The sequence below is a fragment of the Ochotona princeps genome, unplaced genomic scaffold, assembly GCF_030435755.1.
Source record: "Ochotona princeps isolate mOchPri1 unplaced genomic scaffold, mOchPri1.hap1 HAP1_SCAFFOLD_1130, whole genome shotgun sequence".
NCBI classification, from domain to species: domain Eukaryota; kingdom Metazoa; phylum Chordata; class Mammalia; order Lagomorpha; family Ochotonidae; genus Ochotona; species Ochotona princeps.
Window position 1 is genome coordinate 25,439 of NW_026697318.1, and position 26,090 is coordinate 51,528.

Here is a 26,090-nt window from a genome sequence, read left to right on the forward strand (position 1 = left end):
GCCCAGTACTTCCGGCCTTTTCTAGTTGCCACAAGGTGCGGGATAGGACTTACATCCATGACTAGGGCTTCATGCGGTTTCGGTAGAGAAAGCCTTTCTCAGGAGTTGGAGGAGGAAGCTCCATGGGCCAGGAACCCTGGACGGCTGCCCCCCTTTGGGGACAGCAAGGGGCAGAGAGGTGAGCCTGCTCACCTGCCAGGTGTCCAGGCAGCCGCACAGCACGGGAGCCCCTGGAAAACTCCTGCCTGGGAAAAGTGTCCAACTTCTGATGCCCGAATTGGTGTGGGGAGGGGGCAGGTTGGAGAGCCCCACAATGGGACTCAGGCCTGATGAGCTGCTGTATGTGGTCAGTTCAGGGTACATGAATGACCAATTCCCCCTGACCCTACAGCTGTGTGTGTGTGTGTGAGACAGAGATCCCCTTCCCATGGGAATGCCAGTCCCCCTGCCCTAATGATTTCCTCTCAACCTCTGGAATGTCTCCATCTCTATATGGGGCCCCACTTTGACACCATGACTCACAGCAGGGGAATTGTGGCAGGAGGCCTGTGCTCTCTCAGTCCCTTTGCCCCTCACTCAACACGTGCTGGCTTAAGTCCCCCACCTTTTGTCAAGTGTCTCAGGGTGGGCTCCATTCAGCATCCCACATCCACTGCCACAGCCCCCCTCCCATCTTTGTATCACTTCTGATTTTACTTTGCAGTGGGAGGTGGACCCTCCACTATTGGCCCCATCCAGCCTGGGTGAGGCCCCTCTAACTCAAGACGTCCAACACACATGGGATTTATAGGTTGAGGTGATAATACATGGGGTCACAGAACACTTCCTGTAACCATTCGTTTTCTCTGCTCATTTGTTTTCTTGCAATGTAGCTACTGAGACAGTTTCAGTTGTGTGGGTGGAAGGTGGAAGCGCTGTTGCATTTTCCTTGGATGGCATCACTCAGCAGATAGCTCTCCATGGAGGGGTGAGGGGATCAGGGGTGATGCCCAGGGAATCCATTCTCTCATTAAGACCCTAGGGGTGTCTCATGGATAGTGACGGGCACACACGTCACATCCTGTTCTCTCTTCTCCCCCAGGTCAGCTGCGTGCAGCTTGCTCCTTGGAGCAGGTGCTGCACCTTGGGTCTGCGAGGTCATGCTCTCTTGGTGGTCATTTTCCCCAATGGTGGTGAGGAGGTGCCTCGCTGAACCCTGCCTGCTGCAGCCCAAGGCTTCTCACAGGTCTGTCCATGCACCTCCCAGCCATGGGCCTGGAGAAGCCCTGGGCAGAGAGGGGAAGGACCAAGATGAACTGGCTGGGCCAAAACACAGCTCTAGCACTGGGGTTTCCAGCTGGATTTATCATGATTATTTTTTTCTTCTCTGATCCTGCAGAGGATATCAGGAGACCTTAGCCGCCTCGAGTTTGAAGGGCCAGGCCCCCAGACCCACACACTTGCCCTGGAGTCACTTGGAAGCCCCCTGACAAGTCCTGGTAATAAAGCTCTTTGCTGTCATGGATCTAGATTGACAGTCCAAGGCGGTCACTTCCTGCTTCGTGTGCAGTGTGATGGGGAATGGCCTGAACACACATCAGTTCTGGCTTGGGAACCTTTAGTTATTTTTTTTTTACGACATATTTGCTTTTATTGGAAAGACAGATTTATGGAGAGATAGAGAGAGAAAAAGATCTTACGTCCGTTGCTTCACTCCCCAAGTGGCTGCAACAGCCAGAGCTGAGCCGATCTGAAGCCAGGAGCCAGGAGCTTCTTCTGGGTCTCCCATGTGGGTGCAGGGACCCAAGGCTTTGGACCGTCCTCCACTGCTTTCTCAGGCCACAGGCAGGGAGTTGGATGGGAAGTGGAGCAGCCAGGACTCGAACTGGTTGCACCTATGAGATGTCTGTGCTTGGAGGTGGAGGATTAGCAAGTTCAGCCATGGTGCTGACTCCTCATCTATATGCATCTTTACAAAGACCTCAACATGCCAACTTTATAAAGGTTTCCATGTGTTTCACTGAACTTGTCTTTTAATGGTTGGTCCTGGGGGAAGAACAGCCTCCCTGCAATATCTCCCATTACCCCATGGATTCCTGCCTCATGTGCAGCACAACTTCACCGTGCTTCCCATCCTCCTCTGAACAGTTTCCAGTGCACTGAGCTCTTTCCAAAGCTTCATTTGCTTATTTGAAAGGCAGAATTACACAGGGTAGAGAGACAGACAACTTCTACTCACTGGATGGGAAATGGAGCACCCGGGACTCAAACGGGTGCCCCTATAACCACAACAGCCAGCGCTGAGCTGATCCAAAGCCAGGGGCCAGGAGCCTCTTCCGGGTCTCTCACATGGGTTCAGGGTCCCAAGGCTTTGGAACGTCCTTGACTGCTCTCCCAGTCCACAGGCAGAGGATGTAGCCACTGAGCCGCTTATTTTTACTTTTGAAACCCAACAGCATCCAGCCATGAGTGAAAGTGGAATTCTACACAAATTTAGCAGTTCATTTATCCCCAGCACACACCACACCTGTGTGAGTGTGTGTGAGAGAGGGGAAAAATGAATCTATAACATGCCCCCCGCTACCCCATCTCAACTCCACAACCTGGACCCAACCCACGGTGCCCCATGAAAGCCGCCTTCACCCCAGGTCAGGGTGTACCATGGCACCGTTCACACTTGAATCCAAGGCGTGGAGCCCACCTCCTCCCTGGGCACTATCACCATGGAGATCACTGAACTGGTGGGGAGGGGCAGTGAATCGCTTTCTGGGGTGTCCCATCCCCACTGCATGAGGTCACTGTTCACAGGCCAATCAGAGAACTGCGTCAGCACCCGCAATCTGCCGTGAGCTCATAAGGGCCAGTCCACAGACAGGATTAAGTTCTGAGTGTGGCCCATCTCCAGACTGCTGTCCCCTGGGGTTCTACACAGGGGAGATCCAGGGAGAGGGTGAAAGCAGACTGTGAAGGGGAGGAGGTGGGGGCCTGGGGCTGCACACTGGTGACAGATGGGCACAGAAGGCACGGGAACCATGTCCTGGCTGCCACCCACCTTGCTGCATCTCCTTCTCTGGCCAACGTGTTGGACCTCAGCAGCCTCAGGACAGAGTTTGTCAGGTGGCTTCCCTCTCTACCCTCTGTGCTGGGCCGGCCTGTCACTGCAGCCGCTCTGAGAGGCCTGCTGGGACTGGTGGCACCAGGCTTTGCCTCCACAGGACACTCTCAACATACTCTCACTTGGCTCGTGACAATGTCTGGTCAGCCCCAGTAGACCAGATGGCCAGGCCCAGCAGCCATGATAGTGCCCACAGTGAGGAGGTGGAGGGCAGAGGTAGGCTGGTCATCCCAGCATCCAGGGTCCTGCCCCACCTTTCTCCGTCTCAGCTCATGTTGCCTGTCCCCAGCAGGGTCCCACCACAGCCTCTGTGCCCCTGCCTCTCCAGGGTCTTGTCCCCCACCCCCACCCCGTGTCTGCACCTGCCCACCCCTTCCCCACACACCAGGCAATCTCTCTCTCGCCCAGTCTCCCTGCTGGGCAGCCTGCAGGCCTCGACTACTGGACCACACAGCATGACGGCGAGGTCAGGCTGTGACAGGACAGAAACCTGTGTGACAGTGAGGCCCCCTCACCGTGCACGACCTGGTCATGGGCATGGCCGTCAAGTACTCTGACTATGTCGCATTGGGCTCCAAGCACAGGAACGATTGGTACCTGCTCACCTACACTGAGTACTATGAGGAGTGCTGACGTGCAGCCAAGGCTTTCCTCAGGGTATGGCCTGCAAAGTGGTGGTGGAGGGTGGCCTGCACCCCTGCATCTACCAGATAACCCCTGAGGCAATACTCCATCCCATTCCTATGTTCCCACCTCCTGCACCTGTGTATCACTCCCAGCTGGAATAAGGCCAGGTGCCTATGTCCTTGAGCCAGGACTCCACGCTTACAAATGGAGATGTATAGAACTTGGGCATGCCCCAGTAGGTTTAACATATTCCAGCAGCTCATATACAAGCACGCAGGCTATAACAGTGCCAGCAGCCAGCAGGCTTGCTACAGGAATTCAACAGGGGCCGCCCTCACATCACAGCTACATGCATTCACTGTCAGGCCAGGTATCCAACCAACAGGTGGTTTTCCTCTGTGTTTGAGAGGCAGACACACAATGGTTCACGGTCCAGGGGTCAGGGGGCCCTGTCACCTGCGTGGGAAATAGCTGGGCGGCATTCCCGGTTCCTGCCTTTGGCCTGGCCAAGCCAGGGCTGCCATGGCTGTCTAGGGAGTGACCCAGTGGATGCAACCTCATTCTCTCTCTTTCTTCCACCCCACCCATCCCACAACTGGGCGTCAAGCGCTTCCACAGCGTGAGGATCATGGGACTGAACTTGCAAGAGTGGGTCATTGCTAGCATTGGTGCCATCATGTCAGGGTAAGGCTGCCCAAGCTGCCTGTCCCCCTCACACACATGCCCGAGGCCTGCCCAGCAGACAGCTGGTGGGGTGGTGAGCCCAGCTCACATATCCCGTCCTCCAGGAAGCCTTCCCTGCTTGTAGGATCCACACTCCAAGCTCTCCCTTCCAGAACACTGGAGCCCCCCACTCATCCCACATGCTAGCACACAGCCCAGGGCTCAGGGCTGGGCCTCTGTCCTACCGTCCCACAGGGTACCTTGTGGGCCTGGATGGGGGGCAGGGTCAGGAAACCCATTAGGTCCTCTGTGCTTCTGCTTCCAGGGGCTTCTCTGTGGGCCTCTTGTCCACCAACTCGCCCAGAGTCTGCCGGCTCATCGCCCAGAAATCCAAGATGGACATTTTTGTGGTGGACAGTGACAGACAACTGCAGAAGGTAACCCAGGTGAGGCGATCACCCCCCTCCCCGGGTGGGAAGAGAGGCCGGGTGGGGGGGTTCCACACATCCAGGGCTTGGGGCTCCCAGAAGCAACCTTTCTGAGGCAGAAGTGGATGAGCCCATTTTACAAATGATTCGGGCAACACTGGGACCAGGTGCCCCTGAATGGAGGCCCCACATGAAGGACCACCACTTCCCCCCTGTGAGCAGACTCGTGTGTGTACCTGTCCAGCCATCTGGTCATGTCTTGGAAACAGCCAACCTCCTATCACAGTGTGTGGGTTCACTGCTGGGTTTTTTTGTTTTTTTTTTTTTTAAGATTTATTTTTATTGGAAAGGGAAATTTGCAGGGCAAAGGAGAGACAGAAATACCTTCACTGCTCAAGTGGTTCTGTCAGCTGGATTTGAGCCGATCCAAAGCCAGGAGCCAGGAACTTCTTCCAGGTCTCCTATATGGGTGCAGGGTCCCAAGGCTTTGGGCCGTCCTCCACTGCATTCCCAGGCCACAAGCAGGGAGCTGGATGGGAAGTGGGGCAGCCAGGACTTGAACTGGCGTCTGTAAGGAATGCAAGTGGGATGGCCCAAGTGCTTGGCTCCCTGCACGTGCTTGGGAGACTCAGAGCAGCTGCTGGCTCCTGGTTTGGCTGGCACAGACAGCCCCACCAGCCGTTGTGGCCCTCTGGGGCAGGTTTGGCTGGGTGTCTCCTTACTCAGCCACAGCTACCCAGCAATGCACCCCCACACCATGTCCCCCAGATCTGGGGCTCCCTAAAGCACCTCAAGGCCATCGTCCAGTACCAGGAAGAGATCCGGAGAGAGCAGTGTGACCTGTATGGTGCATGGGCTCCCTGAGGGCTGGGGAGGAAGGGCTAGCCCTGGTCAGGACCTCTCTGGGGTGCATTTCCCCCATGACCACCACCAGGGAGGCCTGGCCATGTCTCGAGGGTGCACTCCACTTCCTGATCACCAGGGTCCGTGGCTGCGCCTCTGGGGTGCCCCCTCCTCCCTGACCCCAGGTAGGCCTGGACATTTGGGATGTACCTTGCCCCCTCCTCCCAGACCACCAGGGATCCCCGGCCACGCTTGTGGAGTACACCCCATTCCCTGACCTCCAGGGAGCCCCGGCCGGGCCTCTGGGATGCACCCTCTTCCCTGACCACCAGGGAGCCCAGGCCAGGCCTCTGGGGTGCACCCTCCTACCTGACCACCAGGGAGCCCCTTATCTCTGGGGTGCACCCTCCTCACTGACCACCTCCCACCTCCCTACAGTTGCTGTGGTTCCTGGAGCTGGCCAAAGCCATGGTGCATACCCAGCTGGACCAGGTCATCGACTCGCACAAGCCTAACCAGTGCTGCACGCTAGTCCACCGCCTGGGGACCGCGGAGCGTTCCAAGCTGGCCATGCTGAGCCACAACAAAGTGAGCGGCCCCTGCTTCCCGCCAGTTCCCCCCCCCCCCCCCCCCCCGGCCCGAGCCTCACACACCTGGCTTTGCAGATCACCTTGGAGGCCACCTTGCAGAGCTTCTGCTTCTGGCGTCCCCCCAGGGCCAGGAGGTGCTGCTCTGCTACCTGCTGCTCAGCTGCTTTCCTGAGCACCTCTTCCATCTCTGAGAGGTCATCACCTTGTCTGGCGCATTCTAATTCATGCAGCCCGAGGAGGCGCTGAGGGTGAGTGCCCCGGGAGGTGCCCAATGAGCGGCTGCCTCTGTCCCTGGGGGAGAATGCAGGGGGGAGCACCTCATGGCCCACCCCCTTGGGGGATAGTGAACTAATGAGTGGCCGCCTCGGGCCTCTGGAGTACCCGGGGAGGTCCTCCACATCCCCACCCTCCACAACCCCCTTATGCCACAGTCCCCCAGCTCTCCCGACACCTAGGGTTGCAGCAGTGATGGTCACCTGCAGTTCGGGCAGGGAGTTCGGGCAGCCGTTCCGGTGGCGGCGGCGGCGGCTGCTGCTGCGAGCTGGTCCTGGTTGGTAAGTAATTGTCTCCATGGCTACAGTCTTTGTGGAGGCAGCGCCGGCCGCTCCTCCGCCGCCAGGGGGCGGGGCATTGTTACCAGCAAGGGTTACTAGGCTTCAACCGCCCGCCCCAACGGGCGCCTGGCAGGGGCGGGACCGCAGGGACTCGCGTCTTGGCTGCCCCAGCAGTCCGTCAGGGAGAGCCAGCCAATCTGCGCCGGGTGGGGTCGTGGCCGGAAGGGAGGCGCGCGTGCGGGGGCGGGTGCAGGAATACTGAGCTGGTGTCCTGGCCTGGGGGACAGGCTGAGTGCTGGCCACTTCCATGGGGCACGTGGGGTCTGAGGGACTAACTTCCACGACCATGGGACACCTGGGGCCTGAGGGACCCAGGTCAGTGTCCATGGGACACGTGGGACCTGGGAGACCCACCTCCATGTCAATGGGGCAGGTGGGGTCTGGGGGACTCACCTCCATGTCCTTGAGGCACCTAGGGATTGGGGGACCCACGTCCGTGTCCATGAGGCACCTGGGACCTGGGAGACCCACGTCCGTGTCCTTGGGGCACCTGCGGTCTGGCAGACCAGCTCCATGTCCATGGGGATATGTGGCGTCTGAGGGACTCACCTCCATCTCCATGGGACTCTTAGGACCTGGGGGACCCACGTCCGTGTCCTTGGTACACCTTTGATCTGGGGGGCCCACGTCCGTGTCCTAGGGGCAAGTGGGGTTTGGGGGACCCACTTCTGTATCCATGGGGCATGTGGGGCCTTGGGGGCACCCACCTCCATGTCCATGGGGCACGTGGGGTCTGGGGGCACCCACCTCCATGTCCATGGGGCACCTATGACCTGGGGAACAGACGAATGCCTGCCATGTCTGCAGGACCTGAGTTCTTGGGGACCCATGTCCATGTCCATGGGGCACTTAGGGACCTGGGGGACAGATCGACTACTGGCCTCATTCATGCAGGATCTCAGGAGTGGGGATCCATTGTCCGTGTCCATGCAGCACCTAGGGCCCTGGGACCCACGGCCACATCCAGCCTGCACCCTCGGGGCCTGGGGACCCATGTCTGCCTCCAACCCACACACTTGAGGGTGACTCCCCAGTTGGCTTGGGGAGTCAGCCAATCTGGGCCCGCCTGTCTCCTGAAGTGTTCTCAGATATTTTGACATCCAAAGACGTGTTCATTCATTTCATGGATGAAGACCATGGGACATTTCATTTTTCATTTTGCTTTTGGTGTCTTTTTTATATATTTTAATATATTTTACATGAGGTGAAAATGTGGCAGACTGGCCTAGGGGTCAGATTCTGCCTGTGTTTGTAAAATAAAACTTTTCTTGGCAACCAATACTTTGTGTGCAGGAGACCGTATCCCATACAGGGGCCAGTGAGGAGTGAGACCAAGGCCCCAAGCCCAGAGTTTAGTATCCGATCCTTTTCAGAGATTGCCAGGAGGACACAGCCTCAGCTTACATCCGGGTGAGAGGACTTTGACAACACATGGGATACATCGGACCACATGGGGACTTCAGGGAGTTGATGGCAAGTGGGAGAGGAGTTAACAGGGCCAGCACGATGGTTCCGCAAGGCTAATCCTTCACCTGCAAGCGCCACAAGGAGGTGCAAAGTTTGAGTCCCAACTGCTCAGCTTCCTGTCCAGCTCCCTGCTGATGTGCCAGGGAAGGCAGTGCAAGATGGCCCATGTGAGGATGTGCCGATACAGAATAGGGCCCATCTGGGAACTGGCGCTGCGACACCAGCATCCTATATTGGAGTGCTGCTTCGAGTCCTGACTGCTCTGAAAAGGGGTCGGCTTGAATGCTCAGGCCCCTGACTAAGCCCAGGTTGGCTTAATCCCAGCCACGGTAGACATGTGCAGGGCAAACCAACACATAATCATCTCTCTTTTGTCCCTCATTTTCCATCCTACTCTTCTGACACCCTGCCTTTCAGAAGCCCTCATGTTCACCTTGGGAGGCAGCAGGGCCCCTGCATGCACCTGGGGTCACCCATTGGCTTTTTTAGAACATAGCAGGTGCATCTGAGAGCCTCTCCACTGGCTAGGACCCAAACTCGAACAGGCAGCTCTAATGAAGGCAACACGCAAGGGCCATTTTCATCAGAAGCGGCTGTCCATGGGTGACTTTTGTACCAGCAGCATCTGAGTGCTCCTTGGATTTTGAGGGTGGGGGGAATTTTTTCTTTTCTCACTTTTGGTCATCACCACATTCTTGTGCTACACGAAATCATTTCACAGCGAACAGTGGAGACGGCCCAGCACGGCTGCCAAGGGGTCAGGTGGAGGTGCCTCTTCCAAAATTCACGCTTTTCCTGGCCAAGTGCATGAATTATCTCTAGGCAACCAGAGAGGGTGGACATGCATGGGCCATGCCCAGGGTGCACACAGAAGAGGATGAGGGCAAAGATAAGAACCTGCAGAGAGTGAGCGGGGAAGGGGGGGACTTGCATAGAAAACTGGAAATTGAAGAAGGGAAAGGGGCTTCAAAAATACATAACCAGAGAGAAATGGATTAGATCCTCTGAGACAGCTCCGTCAGCATCGCACACTCACAGAGATTGGTTTGTTCAAAAATTTGACTTTGTTGAAAGATTTGACAAGTGGACAAAGAGGGAGAGAGAGACGCACCTGTTGGGTCACTCCCCAGATGGTTGCAGAGGCCAGGGCCAGACCAGGACACTGCCAGGAGCCAGGAGTTCCATCTGGATCTCCCCTTTGGGTGCCGTGAGGGAGACCCGGAAGAAGCTCCTGGCTCCAGACTCCTGACTCCTGGCTTTGGATGGGCGCAGCACCAGCCGTTGCAGTCACTTGGGGTAGTGAATCAATGGTCAGAAGACCTTCCTCTCTGTCTCTCCTCCTCTCTGTATATCTGACTTTGCAATAAAAAATAAGTAAGAATAAATAAATCTAAGAAAAAAACTTGCTTTCTGCCTCCTGCACACAACATTTCCTGCTGACTGCTGCTCAAAGAAGGGGTGGGGGGGGACCACAATGGGTGTGGTTGATGCTTTCAGGAACTGCTGGAACCAGAAGCCCCCAGGCCACCATCAGACTGTCCTGAGAACTTGATCTCCTCTTGCCTAGTTTCAGGCTCTGCTTGTCCCGAGCTGTCCTCATGCTCTCCTCTAAGGGACAACCTGGCTGCCAGCCAGGGATCCTACCCTTTCACCTCCCACAGCAGGAAGACTGTTGTTTTCCAATAAGGTGTGTGTGTGAGGAGGGGGTGTGTGTTTGTGACCAGATGAAGACTCTTTGGGAGTGCACCTGTGTGTGAGTGTGTCCATAAGAGGTCTATGTAATGTAAACATGCATTAAGCGGACAGTGTGTGACAGGGTAATATATACATGCTTGTGTGTGTACAATATACCAGACACTATTGATGAGAGAGGGTGTGTCTGTTTCTTGCTTATAATAAGAATATGTTTAAAAGGTGTATTTACAGAGAGAAGGAGACAGAGAAACATCTTCAATGCATTGGTTCACTCCCCAAGTGGCCACAGTGGCCAGAGCTGAATCGATTTGAAGGCAGGAGCCTCTTCCGGGTCTCTCATGCAGGTGCAGGTGCTTTGGGTCATCCTCGACCACTTTCCCTGTCTGCCATCACCCTGCTAGCTTGCAGAATGCAGGTGGAGCACCCTTCTACTGTGGTCACCCTGGAATGGCCACACCTTTCCTGGTAGGGCCCGGGCTTTGAGTTCCCACTCTGCTCCTCCAGCTCCCTGTTCGTGTAGACTGTGGCGGCTGCAGCGGCGAAGGTTCAAGGACTTGGGACATCGGATGAAGTTCTGGGTCCCCAAGTTCGTCCCTGCCTGTTGGCATGGAGAGTAATCCAGAAGGTAGGAGACTGTCCCTTTGTCTTTCAGACAGATCTGGGCTCAAGGAATTTACACCATTTCCCCAAACTGTCTGCCCAGCTCTGTCCCCAACTTCATCTCTCCCAGGCCACCTTGTGCCTCTCCGTGGTTGTCACTTTACATGTGTCTGTGTGACTCCAGGCATCCCTCTGTCTCCAGGGACAGACTTCACTGTGGGTCTGCATTCCATAATATTCCCCAGCATTTAGCCCAAGGTCTTGCATTTGGGTGGTTCCTTCTAGAACCTTCCAGAGCCAGACACAAGTGCACAGTGTAGATGAGTGACTAATGAATGAACAACTGACAATAACCCCTACCCTGGAAGCAATTTCCTTGTGGGAGGGGGATGCATTGGGTGTGGGAAGGTAAGGGCCAAGCAGTGATGTCACAAAGGTGCCAGAAGGTTCTGGAAAGTTCTGGGTTAAATGGGGTAGCAGGTTGATTGGACAGGGGGAAACCACAAAACCACCTACTGTTCAGGTCTCCAGGAGGGGCTGCCTGTTGAGGCAAGAAGGAAGACCCGTGTGCTACACAGATGTCCCAGCTCCTGATGCCTCACCTCATGTTCGACCTCAACCTTACCACATGAAGAGGGGCAGGTGTGGGGCCTGGCAGCAGAGCAGGGCACAAGAAGGTGGCTGAGAGAGTGGCAGCAGGAACCTTGGGGATTCCAGCCCAGGTCTCTGACTCGGGCAGCACTGTGCAGGGCTAACAGGCTGAGTGTTTTCTCTCTGGTTAAGGTCTGTAGTGTCAGCTGTGTTCTTTGCAAATGTTGTCTATTCCCAATGTATTCCTAGGAGTTGGTTTACTTATTTTCTGCTATTAAAAATGCAGAAAAAGAGAGAGAGAACCACCACTGATTCACTCCCCAAGTGACCACAATGGCTGGAACTGAGCCAATCCGAAGCCAGGAGCCAGGAGCTTCTTCTGTGTCTCCCACATGGGTGCAAGGTTCCAAGGCTTTGGGCCATCTTCAACTGCTTTCCCAGTCCACAGGCAGGGAGCTGGATGGGAAGTGGAGCAGTGGGACATGAGCCAGTACCCCTAGGGGATGCCGGCACTGGCAAGGCTAGGATTTACCCACTGTGCCAGCCATCGTACTAGGTCCTCAAATACATAAATCTAAGAAAAAGAAGACAAAAAGTCATATCTTAACAATTTTTTTCCTGGCCCTTCCCTGTATGATACAATTGAAAAGCCCTGTAGGTAGAGTTTACATTAGTTATAAAGATGGCCCATGAGTCTAGAAAGATGGGCTGCATGGTACAGCTAGCATCCTATAGGATCACTGGTTCAAGTCCTGGCTGCTCCACTTCCAATGTTGCTCCCTACTAATGCTACTACTAATGTTCCTGGGACAGCAGCAAGAGGGGCTCAACACAGTAGCCTAGTGGCTAAAGTCCATGCCTTGAATTCACCAGGATCCCATATGGATGCTGGTTCTAATGTCAGCAGCCCCATTACCCATTTAGCTCCCAACCTGAGGCCTGGGAATGCAGTCGAGGATGGCCCAAAGCCTTGGGACTCTGCACCCATGTGGGAGACCCAGAAGAAGCTCCTGGCTCCTGGCTTTGGATTGGCTCAGCTCTGACCATTGTGGATACTTGGGGAGTGAATCATCAGACGGAAGATCTGTCTCTCAAAATCAGCAAGAGGATGGAGCTTGACCAACTCTCCCTCTGTAACTCTGCCTTCAAAGCAATCTCTCTCTCTCTTTTTTTAAGATTTATTTTTATTGGAAAATCAGATTTACAGAGAGAAAGATCTTCCCTTTGCTGGTCAACTCCCCAAGTGGTCAAAACAGACAGAGTTGGGCCAGTGTGAAACCAGGAGCCAGGAATCTCTCCCCACGCAGGTGCGGGGTTTCAGGGAGTTGGAAAGAAAGTGGAGCAGCCGGGTCTCAAACCGGCAGCCATATGGGATGCTGATGCTTGCAGAAGGTAGATGAACCTGTTGAGCCATTGAGCCCCAAACGAAAGCCCCAAATGAGCCCTTCAAAAGCACATGGATTGGCACAGATTTAATGCCAGCCCAGTGCTGTTTCATGGTCTAGATGGCTATTTAGGAAATGTGTGTGAAGAGTTCCATGAACTGACGTCCTGAGGCCGTTGACGAACAAGAATATTCTGGAAGATTTCAAAATGCATTGTCCCCCATACAATGACCTAGTGACTTTACAGCCATACCATTTCAGCAACCCCTCAGGACACCAGCTGAACCCCCTCTTTTGAAGTGGCCATTGCTCTGTTGTCTGGCACGCTCTCCTCTTGCTCAGCCCAGGGCAGGCATGACAATCGAATCCTTGGGTTCTCCACAGACAGGAGCAGCGACTGGAGGCGGGTCTTCATGCCAGTCCTGCTCAGGTCTTGTCTTCGACTTTTTGCAGTACCATCAAGAGCAATCAAGTGCAGGTGGTGAAAGCCAAGCCCCCCGTGACTCTGGAAGAGGAGCCTGAGGACCATGGGATGGACACCAGTAAGCCCCCAGGTGTGCTGAGCCGGGGGGGGGGTGCAGCAGAGGGCACGAAAGACACGCTGACTGTACCAACAGCCATGCATAGGGATGTGTGACACTGTAGGGGCCAGCCTGTGCACTTCCCTCACAAGTGAGTGGCTGACAGCGTGGGGCAGAGCCGTGAGGCACTTGCTTGCCAGGCCAGCACTCGGCATCTCCATGTACACACAATATGGCAGCATTGCTTGGATCTGTGAATGTGTTAGCTGGGTGTGATGGCCGCAGCTGGACACGGGGGAACTTGCCAACCACAAGGCAGCCTCTCTGTCCACAGTTACCCTTTTGCAAAAGAGATATGATGTGGGCAAGCAAGCCATCCCACTCAGATGAGTATTTAACAGGCAGGGTTTAAGAAACTTGGGGGTATGGTTTCGGGGGCGAACTAATTTGTGTATCCTGGATCAGAGAGCCTGAGTTTGAGTCCTGGCTCCATTTCTGAAGTAGCTTCCTGCCAGCTCGCCACACCTGGAGGCAGTGAACAATGGCCCTAGTAGTACTTGGTTCCTTGCCAACTTCGTGGAAACCATGTCTGGGGTTCAGGGCTCCTGGGCTCGGCCTGGTACAGTGTTGGCTGTGGCAGGGAGTGAATGACAGTCAACCCAACAAACCCCCAAAGTTAGAAAATTAATAGAACCCATTGCCATTGTCCCCTCTGCCTCCCCACACCCTGGGTACTGCCTACAGTTCCCCTCAGCCTGTGGACCACCGAGCAGACTGGAGTCCTCCTGAGGCTCTCAAAGCACAGGCTGGACCACGAGATCCCGATGACCATCCCAGAGTTCCCCCGTGACTCCGTCAACCGCCTCGGCACCCACCCAGCTCTGGCCTCGAAGAACAGCAAGAAGTGGGAGATGCTGAACTTCACCCAGTACTACGAGGCCTGTCGGAAGACTGCCAGGTCCCTCATCAAGGTAAAGGCTCTGTCGCTGCTGCCCTGCCCTCCCACCCCGTCCCATGGTCCCCATCCCAGTCCGCTCCTATCCAATCCACTTTGCGTTTGAGGTGGGAGACAGATACACACTGCAGCACCAGTGATAAAATGTGCAAGAGGAACCAAGTTCACCAGTTCTTAAAAGTTTGTGATTCATTGATTTGAAAAGCAGAGACACAGCACGCAGGATGAGACAACGACAGAGATAGATTCCACCTGTTGGTCCACTTTCCAGGTGCCTGCCACTGCCGGGGCGGGGGGTGAGCCAGGCCACAGGCAGAAACTGGGAGCTCCATCCAGGTCTTCCACATGGGTGCCATCGGTTCTCCCAGGTCCTGTTGATTACATAGACTAGGCTTGAAACATCCTGGGACCAGAATGGCTGAAGCACATGGCGCCAGGGAGGCCTGGAAGGAGCTCTGGGCTCCTGACTTCGATGTGGCTCAGGCCTGGCCGTTACAGCCATTTAGAGAGTGAGCCAGCACATGGAATACCTCTCTCTCTCTCTCTCTCTCTCTTTCTCTCTCTCTCTATGTCTTTCAAATACATAAATGATAAATAATCTTAGGAAAAAAAAACTCATCGATCAAGAAAGTAGACACACTGTTTATACTGCTGGTGTTAAGTTCTAAAGGAACGGATAATTTTTAAATGGTCCCTGGATAGCTTTGCTCTGAAGTGGCCCGGCAGCGGGTGGAGGTGACAGGTACGAGGTCGTGGCCGTGCACCTGCCGTCCATCTGTTGACCGCTCTCTTGCCTTGCAGCTGGGTCTGCAGCACTTCCACGCAGTTGGCATCCTGAGTTTCAACTCCATGCAGTGGTTCATAGCTGCGCTCGGCGCCATCCAACAGGTTAAGGTACATCCTCCTGAAGTGAAAGTGAGTTGTCATCACCCCTACCCCCACCACCCGGGGCCTGGCAGCAGGGTGTTGGGAGAACCTCTGGCTTGGCATTGAAAAGGCAACAGCAACAAGGAAAATACTCAAGGCAGACCTCACTGGTCACTGCTCAGGCAGAAAGGGCAAGTTGGAGGTCACCATGGGATGCCAGCTCACATGGCTGAACAAATAGAGAGGCTGTGGATGTAAGGGGAAGCGCAGGCTGAGTCGTGTTGCTTTGAGTTCTAGTGCTGAGACTGCAGTGGGACCTCAAACAAGTGGCTTTGCTGGCTGGTCCCTCATTCTCCTCTTCTGGGAACTTGCAGGGCTGTGGGTATCCCAAGGGCTACTGTCGTCATGACATCACAGGTATTCCCTGCATGTTTGGTCTTCACCTCAGGGGGTCCTGCAATCCCAGCACCTGCCTGGAGGAGGAGGACATGTTGCAGTGTAGGAAGGGGTATGGGGCGGGGAGGAGCATACGCCTGAATCTATTCTCTTTTTTTTTCCCAGGGGTCTCTGTGTTGGCCTTTATGCCACGAACTCTGCCGACGCTTGCCAATATGTCATCAGTCAGGCCAAGGTGAATCTCTTGCTGGTGGAAAACGACCAACAGCTTTGGAAGATCCTTTCGGTAAAGCCGGATAAGGCACTGCCTGCCACGTCCCATCCCCAGGGGAACTCTGGACTCCCGGGCTAGGTGTCCTTCGGTCCCCACAGGATGGTAACGACGAGTGGGTGCTCCTGGTCTACCCAGGGAGGCCCCATCGAGGGGAGAAAGATGTGGAAGAGGCATGGGGCGACTGGGCACAATTTGAATTTCCACATTACATGCACCTGGCTTATTCTTACTCAGCCTCTGCTTCAAACCCATCATCACGTGGTATTTCCTGGGCATCCCGCAGCAGTTTAGAAACTTTCAGATGAGGTGTCTCTGACACTTCATTGTTGAATAAAGGATTTATTTATTTATTTGAAAGATATTGGGGTTTATTCACAAACGCCCCACCCACTCAACATGCTCCATCAGCTGGGACTGGGGTCTGAGACCCTGCCCTGCTGACCCCTGGTCTGTGTGTGTTCTGGCACCACACAGATGTGGCCACGCTGGCTTTAGACAGTTCTCCTGGAACTGTGTCAGCAGCTGCGCATTTGGTATGGGGTGAATGAAGGTGCTTACCTCACCAACAGAAAACTTAAAAATTCAAGCACCTAAGCCTTTTGTTTTCTGTCCCCTTGCAACACCTCCTAAGCTAGCCTGGGTCCTCACTTCTCTGTGTGAGTCAACAGCAGCTTGTTGATTGGTATGATCTGGGTTTTGGCAGGGGTGGCCTGGGACCCGCAGGCCAGTTCTGACTGGGGAGGAATCAGATGCCTTTAGACAGTTGTGTGGTATTCCCCGGCACAGGTGGCCTCCCAGGGCTGGCTACTGAATGCCTTTGTCCCCCAAGGGACGCTGATGAAAGACACTCATGTGGCATGTGTCCCAGGAACACCTCGTGGGTGACCACCCTTCACTTGATCTCTAGAGGAAATGCAACCATCGGATTGGCCCACCCCGGGGCCTGAAGTCCATCCTCACCCCGGCAGCTGAGGGCTGTCAGGCATGCTGTGGAGTGGGTGGGCAGACGGGGAGATACCCATGGCTGTGGTCCCCCCTGCAGGGCTTGCTGATCGGCACACTGCAGGAGGTGAAGCCCACCGCCTTTCTTGAGGTGCCCCGCATCTGGAAGAAGATGCAGGAGACAATAAGGCAGAGTGTGAGCAAGTCCTCGAGCCTGAGAAGAAGGTGTTCTCATAGGCCAAGAACGCCAGACTCAGGGTCAACATGAGGAAGATGATGGGGTAGGCTACGTGGGGGGTGGTGGGAGGGGAGGAAGCCTAGCCTGCCCAGGTGCCCAAGTCTGGCCTCGCACCATGGCTGCAGCGAACCTCTCCCAAGCCCTATCTCATCCCCAGGAAATACGAGACCACCGTGAGCTAGTGCATGGCCAAGGCCCTGGTGTTCAACAAGGTCAGGAGCTGCTGGGCCTGGACCACTGCCGTTACTTTCTCAGCAGGGTCGCGTCACTGTCCTCAGAGACTTCTGAGTTCTTCCTCAGTTTGGATATTCCCATTGGCGAGATGTACAGCCTGAGTGAGAACTTGGGACCCCACACAGTGTCCACCCAGCACAACCACCGCCTTCTCAGGTGCCAGGATCCCAGGCCGGTAGTCGCAGGTCCCCCAGTCTCGGCAGGGCCTCCATTAGCTTCCACATGGCCCACACCTCCCGCCTGTGGAAGCCCAGCCTCTCAGACTCGAGGGCCAGGGGCCAGCTGCAATGCCCTGCCCTGTCCTCCACCCCACTGCCTCTTGCATGATCCTCTCCCACCCACCATGAGAGCCTCAACACCCCATTCCTGGGATGCCCCACCTCAGACCACTGCCTGGGTCCTCCTGGCCTTCTCCCAGGACCAGGAACCAGAACCTAGCCTGACTCTGCCCACCTCCTTCTAATGGCCACCTCCTGGCCCGGCTGCTCTCCCAGACTCGGGCCTCTCGAGTCATCTGGGATCTGGCCAGAGAAGCTGACTACCAGTTGAATCTCACAATGAGGCAAAATCACCTGCTCCTCTTGACTTTAACCCCTGTCCATTCTGTCATCCCCCACTTGGGCTGTTTCGTGTGGAACCCAAAGGCCCACTCAAATTCCTTGGAAACCAAAGGGCATGCCTTCCCTGAAGATAAGACACTTCCTGGTAGGGCACAAAACGCACGGATGCCAACCTCTACCTCCAGTATGTTTTCAAGATCTATGTCTTTATATGAAAGGCAGAGAGAGAGAGAGAACTTTATATTGGCTGACTCATCTTCCAAACACCCACAACACCAGAGCCAGGGGCCAGGAGCTCCATCTGGGATCTCCATGGGGGTAGCAGGCAACTCCTGGAGCCAGCACCTGCTGCCCTCCAGGGTGGATACCAGTAGGGAGATGGGTCAGAAGCAGAGCAGCTGGGCCTCAAACCATGGACATGGGAGTCCCTAGTGGCAGTGAAAAGCTCCCCCCTCCACACTGGGGCCCTGGATATGTCATCCAATACCAAGAACCACCAAATGCCTGAATCACGGTTCTGGAGGACAGACGTGATGCGTCAAGGAGTAGGACACAAGCAGCTGCACGTGGGACTGGCAGTCCCTGGGTGCTGAAGGTTGCAGGGGGAAATATCTCTGATCTCCAGCCCTGAATTCACATGCCACCCCCATGCATGAACTTGTTGCAAGGACACACGGGGTTGTCCTGGATTACAGGCCAGCCTGACTGTGGGATGACTTCATCGTAGTTAGTTGGACCTGCAGCCTCCTAGCTCCCATCAGGCTTGGGGAGTGTTTCACTGGGTGGAGAGGGAGGAATTGGGAGGAGAAGACACATTCAAACTTTTCAAATAAATGTCCCACCAAGGCAAAATCACCACAGCCTTTTCTGGCACCAACAATGACCAGACCAAACACCCATCAGGGTGCCTCCAAGGCTTCCTGGAAGTGTGGAACTGTAGGCAAGCTTGGGGAGAGGCGGGGAAAGGGGCAGGTCTTTGCAAGCATAGATAGGGCATGAGATGTAGGGTTGGGGTTCAAGCCCCAGCCAGGCTTCTGAGTCTGGCTCCCTGCTGTGCACACCCTGCCAAGTAGGAGGGCTGGCACCAGGACTCAGGACGGCAGTGGGGGGCCTGCAGCCCACTCGGGGAACCAGGATGTGTAGCTTTGGGCTCCTGGCTTCAGTGTGGTCCTCTTCTGGCTACTGCAGGCTTTGGGGGAGTGAACCACCAAATTGAAAAAAATCCCTGTTTGTTCTCTCTCTCTTAGAAAAGAAAAAATTAAAAAAATATATTGGAATGTCAGATATACAGAAAGGAGGAGAGACAGAGGGAAAGATTTCCTATACACTGGTTCACTCCCCAAGTGGCCACAATGGCTGCAGCTGAGGCGATTCGAAGCCAAGAGCCAAGAGCTGCTTCTGGGTCTCCCACGCAGATGCAGGGTCCCAAAGCTTTGGGCCATCCTTGACTGCTTTCCCAGGCCACAGGCAGGGAGCTGGATGGGAAGTAGATCAGTTGGGACACAAACTGGTGCCCCTATGGGACCCCAGTGCATGCAAGAGGAGGACTTTAACCACTAGGCTACTGTGCCCCGGCCCTTCTCTGCCTTTCAAATCAACACACACACACACACACACACACACACACACACACACACACACACAATTTTGATACAAAAAAAGAATTTTAAAACCATGCATATTTTTCCATAACATATTTTCCATGACTGTTTTGAAGACTGTACTTATGGCTGGGATTTACCACACACACACACACACACACACACACACACACACACACACAAGGTGTAAGAATCCACCCAGACAACCTGAGCTTTCAGGTCCAGAGAGTGCTGGGAGTGGGACTTCGTAGAGGAAGACGCTGGGAGTGAGACCCAGCGCCGGGTCCCACTCCTGCCCGCTGGGCTGCAGGGGCAGGTGCCTGTGGCCCGTGTGTCTGAGTGGCAGCTCCCTTGCCCCTATTTCAGCAGCTGCTGGAAGGTCCTGAGCAGAACGCCAATGGGATTACGGAGGTTGGCCTGTGGAGCGGCCATGTCTTCATTGGCTACTTGGACATGGATGATGCCACCACTGAGGCCATGGATGAGGACGGCTGGTTGAACTCCAGGGACCTGGGCTGCGTGAACAGCCAGAGCTCCCTGTACATCACAGTATGCATCAAAAGTACTAGGGGACTGGGGCCCGGCGGCATGGCCTAGTGGCTAAAGTCCTCTCCTTGAACGCCCCGTGATCCCATATGGGTGCAGGTTCTAATCCCGGCAGCTCCACTTCCCATCCAGCTCCCTGCCTCTGGCCTGGGAAAGCAGCGAGGACGGCCCAAAGCTTTGGGACCCTGCACCCGTGTGGGAGACCCGGAAGAAGTTCCTGGTTCCCAGCATCGGATCTGCGCGCACCGGCCCATTGTGGCTCACTTGGGGAGTGAAACATCGGATGGAAGATCTTCCTCTCTGTCTCTCCTCCTGTCTGTATATCCGGCTTTCCAATATTAATAAATTTAAAAAAAAAATACTAGTGGACTTGGGTGAGCCAGCCTGCCCCTACCGAGGCCCCGCCCCTGGGTCTGCACCTGCTGAGGCCCCACCACCTGCCAAGGCCCTCCCCCCAGCTGGACTTAAATCTGCTGAGGCTCTGCCCACAGGATCACACCTGCCTACACCTGCCTGCACCTGCCGAGGTCCCACCCCTTGTGTTTGCACCTGCGAGGCCCCGACCCTAGGGTTCCCAAACCCTAATAGCTTGTAGCCAGGCTCTGCCACTCCCCACATGTGACAGCAGGCTCCAAGCTTGGCAGGATGGGGCCTGGAAAACACGAGACCCTGAACTCTCACTCCCTGTTAGGGAAATGGAACTAAGAGGCCAGACTGTATTTATTTATGTGAGAGACAGAATGACACACAGAGTGCCTGACCCCCCCCAAACACCTGCAATAACCAACCAAAGGCCAAGGCCAGAGGCTGGGCACTCCCTGCAGGCCTCCCCCATGGGCAGCAGGGACCCCAGCACTCAGTCCCCACCTGCTGCCTCCCAGGGTGCACATGTTCAGGGAGCTGGAGTCAGGTGCCCCAGCCAGGACTCGAACCTAGGTGCTCGGCGTGGGCTTCACTAAGCTACTTGTCCACCTCAGAGAAATTTATTTTTTCCACCAAAAAATTTGTTTTTGAAATCCACACACAGTTTCTACAATATGCACTTCCAACAAATATTTTTGAAGACTTTTTGTGTGTGCGGATATGAAAAAAAAACCAATGGAGAGCATGGCATGGTAGCCTAGTGGCTAGACTCTTCACGTTACATGCACTGGGATCCCATAGCGGCAGTAATTCAAGTCCCAGCTGCCCTGCTTCCCATCCAGCTCCCTGCTTGTGGCCTGGGAAAGCAGTTGAGGATGGCCCAAAGCCTTGGAACCCTGCACCTGTGTGGAGGACCGGGAAGAAGCTCCTGGCTCCTGGCCTCAAATTGACTCAGCTCCAGCCATTGTGGCCACTTGGGGAGTGAATCCATGCATGGAAGCTCTTCTTCCCATGGTTGTGGAGGTTGGTCCCTCAGACCCCACGTGCCCCATGGAAGCGGCCAGCACTCAGCCAGGTCCCCCAGGAAGGGTTACCAGCTGGGTTCTCCTGCACCCGCCCCCGCAAGGCACGCCTCCCGTATGGCCCCACCCACTCCCCGCGCCAATTGGCTGGGTCTCCCTGACGGACAGCTAGGGCAGACAAGAGGCGGATCCCTGCGGCCCCGCCCCTGCCTGATGCCCCTTGGGGCAAGCCATTGGAGCCTAGCAACCCTTGCGGGTAACAACGCACCGACGCCTGGCGGCGGAGGACTAGCAGGCGCTGTCGCCACAGAGACTGTAGCTGGAGACAGTTACTTACCAAGGGGGACCAACTCCCAGCAGCCGTTGCTGCCACCGCCACCTGAGCTGGAGCTGCTGCCCGAAATCCAGGCTGGAGCTCCAGGTGACTGTCGCTGCTGCAACCGGAGGTGCCAGGAGAGCTTGGGGGGACTGTGGTGTCCGTGGGCGGGGGAGGGTGATGGAGGACCACAGGAGTTCCTCCACTCTCAGTGGCCCGAGGTCGCTACTCCTTGCTTCACTATCCCCCAAGGGGGTGGGCCATGAGGTGATCCCCCCTGCATTCCCCCCCAGGGACAGAGGCAGCAGCTCATTGGGCACCTCCCGGGGCACTCACCCTCAGCGCCTCCTCGGGCTGCACGAATTAGAGTGCGCTGGCCAAGGCGATGGCCACCCTGACATGGAAGAGCTGCGCCCTGAAGCAGCTGAGCAGCAGGTAGCAGAGCAGGACCTCCTGGCCCTGGGGGACGCCAGAAGCAGAAGCTCTGCAAGGTGGCCTCCGAGGTCCAGGTGATCTGCAAAGCCAGGTGTGTGAGGCTCAGACCTGTGACCACCAGCGGGAACCAGGGGCCGCTCACTTTGTTGTGGCTCAGCATGCCCAGCTAGGAGCGCCCCGCGGTCCCTGGGCGGTGGACTAGCGTGCAGCACTGGTTAGGCTTGTGCGAGTCGATGACCTGGTCCAGCTGGGTATGCACCATGGCTTTGGCCAGCTCCAGGAACCGCTGCCACTGCGGGGAGGCGGGAGGTGGTCAGCGAGGAGGATGCACCCCAGAGATAAGGGGCTCCCTGGTGGTCAGGTAGGAGGGTACACCCCAGAGATCAGGGACTCCCTGGTGGTCAGCGAGGAGGGTGCACCCCAGAGATCTGGGGCTCCCTGGTGGTCAGCGAGGAGGGTGCACACCAGAGGCAAGGCCTGGTATCCCTGGTGGTCGGGGAGCGGGATGGATCCCAAATGGCCAGGGCTCCCAGGTGGTCAGGGAGGAGGGGCCACCGAGAGGCCTGGACGGGGCTCCCCAGTGGTCTGCGAGTGGTGTGCACCCCAGAGGTCCAGGGCTCCCCACTGGTCAGGGAACGGGGTGTACCCCAGAGGCCTGGCCGAGGGGTCTGGTGGTGGTCATGGGGGAATGCACCCCAGAGAGGTCCTGACCGGGGCTAGCCCTTCCTCCCCAGCCCTCAGGGAGCCCATGCACCATACAAGTCACACTGCTCTTTCCGGATCTCTTCCTGGTACTGGACGATGGCCTTGAGGTGCTTCAGGGAGCCCCGGATCTGGGAGACACGGTGTGGGGGTGCATTGTTGGGTAGGTGTGGCCGGATAAGGAGAGACCCAACGAGACCTGCCCCAGAGGGCCACAACGGCTGGTGGGGCTGTCTGTGCCAGCCAAACCAGGAGCCAGCAGCTGCTCTGAGTCTCCCAAGCACGTGCAGGGAGCCAAGCACTTGGGCCATCCCACTTGCATTCCTTACAGACGCCAGTTCAAGTCCTAGCTGCCCCACTTCCCATCCAGCTCCCTGCTTGTGGCCTGGGAATGCAGTGGAGGACGGCCCAAAGCCTTGGGACCCTGCACCCACATAGGAGACCTGGAAGAAGTTCCTGGCTCCTGGCTTTGGATCGGCTCAACTCCAGCTGACACAGCCACTTGGGGAGTGAAGGTATTTCTGTCTCTCCTTTGCCCTGTAAATTTCCCTTTCCAATAAAAATAAATCAAAAAAAAAAAAAACACCAGTGAGCCCACGCACTATGATAGGAGGTTGGCTGTTTCCAAGACATGACCAGATGGCTGGACAGGTACACACACGGGTCTGCTGACAGGGGGAAGTGGTGGTCCTTCTTGTGGGGCCTCCATTCAGGGGCACCTGGTCCCAGTGTTGCCCGAATCATTTGTAAAATGGGCTCATCCACTTCTGCCTCAGAAAGGTTGCTTCTGGGAGCCCCAAGCCCTGGATGTGTGGAACCCCGCCACCCGGCCTCTCTTCCCACCCGGGGGGGGGGGTCATCGCCTCACCTGGGTTACCTTCTGCAGTTGTCTGTCACTGTCCACCACAAAAATGTCCATCTTTGACTTCTGGGCGATAAGCCGGCAGACTCTGGGCGAGTTGGTGGACAAGAGGCCCATAGAGATGCTCCTGGAAGCAGAAGCAAGGAGAGCCAGATGGGTTTCCTGACCCTGCCCTCCATCCAGGCCCACAAGGTACCCTGTGGGACAGTAGGACAGAGGCTCAGCCCTGAGCCCTGGGCTGTGTGCTAGCATGTGGGATGAGTGGGGGGCTCCAGTGTTCTGGAAGGGAGAGCTTGGAGTGTGGATCCTACAAGCAGGGAAGGCTTCCTGGAGGACGGGATATGTGAGCTGGGCTCACCACCCCACCAGCTGTCTGCTGGGCAGGCCTCGGGCATGTGTGTGAGGGGGACAGGCAGCTTGGGCAGCCTTACCCTGACATGATGGCACCAATGCTAGCGAATTCAGTCCCATGATCCTCATGCTGTGGAAGCGCTTGACGCCCAGTTGTGGGATGGGTGGGGTGGAAGAAAGAGAGAGAATGAGGTTGCATCCACTGGGTCACTCCCTAGACAGCCATGGCAGCCCTGGCTTGGCCAGGCCAAAAGCAGGAGCCAGGAATGCCGCCCAGCTATTTCCCACGCAGGTGACAGGGCCCCCTGACCCCTGGACCATGAACCATTGTGTGTCTGCCTCTCAAACACAGAGGAAAACCACCTGTTGGTTGGATACCTGGCCTGACAGTGAATGCATGTAGCTGTGATGTGAGGGCGGCCCCTGTTGAATTCCTGTAGCAAGCCTGCTGGCTGCTGGCACTGTTATAGCCTGCGTGCTTGTATATGAGCTGCTGGAATATGTTAAACCTACTGGGACATGCCCAAGTTCTATACATCTCCATTTGTAAGCGTGGAGTCCTGGCTCAAGGACATAGGCACCTGGCCTTATTCCAGCTGGGAGTGATACACAGGTGCAGGAGGTGGGAACATAGGAATGGGATGGAGTATTGCCTCAGAGGTTATCTGGTAGATGCAGGGGTGCAGGCCACCCTCCACCACCACCACTTTGCAGGCCATACCCTGAGGAAAGCCTTGGCTGCACGTCAGCACTCCTCATAGTACTTTAATGTGGGTGAGCAGGTGCCAACCGTTCCTGTGCTTGGAGCCCAATGCGATATAGTGGGTGTACTTGACGCCGTGCCCATGAGCAGGTCATGCACGGTGAGGGGGGGTCTCACACAGGTTTCTGTCCTGTCATAGCCTGACCTCGCCGTCATGCTGTGTGGTCCAGTAGTTGAGGCCTGCAGGCTGCCAAGCAGGGAGACTGGGCGAGAGAGAGAGAGAGATTGCCTGGTGTGTGGGGAAGGGGTGGGCAGGTGCAGACACGGGGTGGGGGTGGGGGACAAGACCCTGGAGAGGCAGGGGCACAGAGGCTGTGGTGGGACCCTGCTGGGGACAGGCAACATGAGCTGAGACGGAGAAAGGTGGGGCAGGACCCTGGATGCTGGGATGACCAGCCTACCTCTGCCCTCCACCTCCTCACTGTGGGCACTATCATGGCTGCTGGGCCTGGCCATCTGATTACTTGGGCTGATTAGACATTATCACGAGCCAAGTGAGAGTATGTTGAGAGTGTCCTGTGGAGGCACAGCCTGGTGCCACCAGCCCCAGCAGGCCTCTCAGAGCGGCTGCAGTGACAGGCCGGCCCAGCACAGAGGGTAGAGAGGGAAGCCACCTGACAAACTCTGTCCTGAGGCTGCTGAGGTCCAACACGTTGGCCAGAGAAGGAGATGCAGCAAGGTGGGTGGCAGCCAGGACATGGTTCCCGTGCCTTCTGTGCCCATCTGTCACCAGTGTGCAGCCCCAGGCCCCCACCTCCTCCCCTTCTCAGTCTGCTTTCACCCTCTCCCTGGATCTCCCCTGTGTAGAACCCCGGGGGACAGCAGTCTGGAGATGGGCCACACTCAGAACTTAATCCTGTCTGTGGACTAGCCCTTATGAGCTCACGGCAGATTGCGGGTGCTGACGCAGTTCTCTGATTGGCCTGTGAACAGTGACCTCATGCAGTGGGGATGGGGACACCCCAGAAAGCGATTCACTGCCCCTCCCCACCAGTTCAGTGATCTCCATGGTGATAGTGCCCAGGGAGGAGGTGGGCTCCACGCCTTGGATTCAAGTGTGAACGGTGCCATGGTACATCCTGACCTGGGGTGAAGGCGGCTTTCATGGGGCACCGTGGGTTGGGTCCAGGTTGTGGAGTTGAGATGGGGTAGCGGGGGGCATGTTATAGATTCATTTTTCCCCTCTCTCACACACACTCACACAGGTGTGGTGTGTGCTGGGGATAAATGAACTGCTAAATTTGTGTAGAATTCCACTTTCACTCATGGCTGGATGCTGTTGGGTTTCAAAAGTAAAAATAAGCGGCTCAGTGGCTACATCCTCTGCCTGTGGACTGGGAGAGCAGTCAAGGACGTTCCAAAGCCTTGGGACCCTGAACCCATGTGAGAGACCCGGAAGAGGCTCCTGGCCCCTGGCTTTGGATCAGCTCAGCGCTGGCTGTTGTGGTTATAGGGGCACCCGTTTGAGTCCCGGGTGCTCCATTTCCCATCCAGTGAGTAGAAGTTGTCTGTCTCTCTACCCTGTGTAATTCTGCCTTTCAAATA

The 26,090-nt window shown here is 56.1% G+C and overlaps 1 long non-coding RNA gene across 1 annotated transcript; it reads left to right on the forward strand.

Annotated features, from left to right (window-relative positions):
* The first annotated feature begins 1,007 nt into the window (after nt 1-1,007).
* LOC131478920 (uncharacterized) lies at nt 1,008-1,500 on the forward strand. The gene is made up of 2 exons (XR_009244652.1): nt 1,008-1,225; nt 1,379-1,500. It is a non-coding gene; the product is annotated as an uncharacterized LOC131478920 (long non-coding RNA).
* Nucleotides 1,501-26,090: the final 24,590 nt, after the last annotated feature.